Raw genomic sequence first — 2,033 nt, forward strand, 5'->3', positions numbered from 1 at the left:
ACCGGCCACCTCCCTCCTGTAGGCTGCTTCGTCCCCGCCAGTGATGCGACCTATCACTGCGGTGTCGTCCGCGAACTCCAGGATGATGATGTCTTTGTGGGAGGTGACACAGTCATGGGTGAACAGGGTGTAGAGGATGGGACTGAGGACACATCCCTGTGGGGTGCCAGTGTTTGTAACAATGTTAGCTGAAGTCCTATTGCCAATCCTGACAGTCTGGGGCCTACCAGTCAGCGTCAAGTGATTTCATTGAAGTTAGCTGGGCCTCCTGATGACTCCGCAGGTCAGTGGCTATGCCATGTGCTCACATTGTCATTGGAATTAAGGGAAAAAGTGCTTTAATTCATCTTGTGATTTAATTCCTGTAAATATTCTAGTGGCTCTGCCATTTCCATTGGTTTTAGAAGTCAGATAATTATGTTGGAAAATTATACATTTTCACTACATCACTACATGCAGTAAAGTATTTGTGCATGTTGTAACACATAAGACATTGTTACATTCAAAGAAGCCAAGCTTGTTGTTTCCATTGTTTCTAGTCTTTTTGCTGAATTATTCAAATATAACGAAAACTAGTGTTGATGTTTTTGTGATGTGAATTTACTGTTTACCCTATAAATGAAGAGAGAGAGGAGCCAATTACAAAGGAAAATGGAAAAGACATGAGGCTGACTGTGTGTATTTCATGAGCTATTCAAACACAAACCCAGGCCAGCAAGGTGCTGAATAAAACTGAGGTGGCCAAAGAGTGTCCAGGTGCAGCAAAGGTCAAAATGGAAAATAAAGGCATTACTATAAGATGTTATCAGTAATTGTTGTCAGGGGTTCAGTAGTGGGAGGAGGTTGGATTAAACCTCTCAAGGTAGAATGACAACATGTCCATAAAAGTGATGACAGAGACGCACTGCGGGATTTGCTGTTAAGACACAAACAATGTTTAAGGATGAACTGGGGATGTTGAAAGGCTGCACACCAAAGACATGTGGCCTGTGATGCCAAACCCTGCTACTATAAAACAAGGGCAGTACCTTAAAACAATGGAGACTGAGAAGCTCTTGGAAGCTTAGACAATATTATTCTGATAGGAAAGATGACAAAGTACGTTCAAACAGTGAAGCGTACTTTATTTGGAAGGACATTTCAGGACAGTGGTAACCTGGATACACCTCTTGCTCTCCACAGAAACCCAGCAGTCTACCACAAGAGATGTGTTAATGTCAGACCAAGAGCACACAGGCAACATCAGAAAGAGCTGCAGAAATGGACAAATAAAGATCCATGCACTCAAAGGTGTGTGAGTATATTCTGAGAGGATTGCCAGATAACTGACTTATTGAGTGAGCTTTTAATTTGGCTTGGATTCCAGAGGGGGAATCAATTCATGCTTTAACTGAATTCACAGTATTTCACAATTTTGTAAACTTTTATTCTTTTTGTTTCCGGTTGGTAGCACAGACTACTTCTTTCAACCTGGTTACCATGATATGGTCATGTTGACATGTGCATGACTTCATTTTCAGACTCCTCACCCTACTTAATCATTGACTACCTTTGGGCAGGCAAACCGCTTACTTATAGCATGTTTACAGATAAGGTAAAGATGGGCCCTTATGGATGTTTACTCTGAGTAAGCATCTGTTTGTCTTTTTGTTTTTGTAAGAGGCAGTAATTTAAAGCCCTTTTGCAGTGCTGTCACTCAGAATGGCTTTGATCATGCAACAAGACATGTTGTAAGGATTCAAAAGTACGATGATTATGTTAGCAAATAATGGCTAGGATTATATTACCTCATGAGCTAAGTGATAGTTGTGTGGAGTCTGACACAACGGCACAGTGTTACAATTTAAACATACTTGGGTTGTCTACACCAAACAGTTAAAAGGTGAGCACAACTGTACACCTACTTTTTCAGTTTACTTATTTTTGCATTTTCCACCATATTTCCTGTTGTAAAACTTAGTTAAGGGGTCAATCCACTGTTAATGTCACTGCCAGTTTTAATTCCATTGCAAACACTTTACATCAAGATCTTT

This window comes from Monopterus albus, unplaced genomic scaffold (genome assembly GCF_001952655.1).
Source record: "Monopterus albus unplaced genomic scaffold, M_albus_1.0 scaffold102.1, whole genome shotgun sequence".
NCBI classification, from domain to species: Eukaryota; Metazoa; Chordata; class Actinopteri; order Synbranchiformes; family Synbranchidae; genus Monopterus; species Monopterus albus.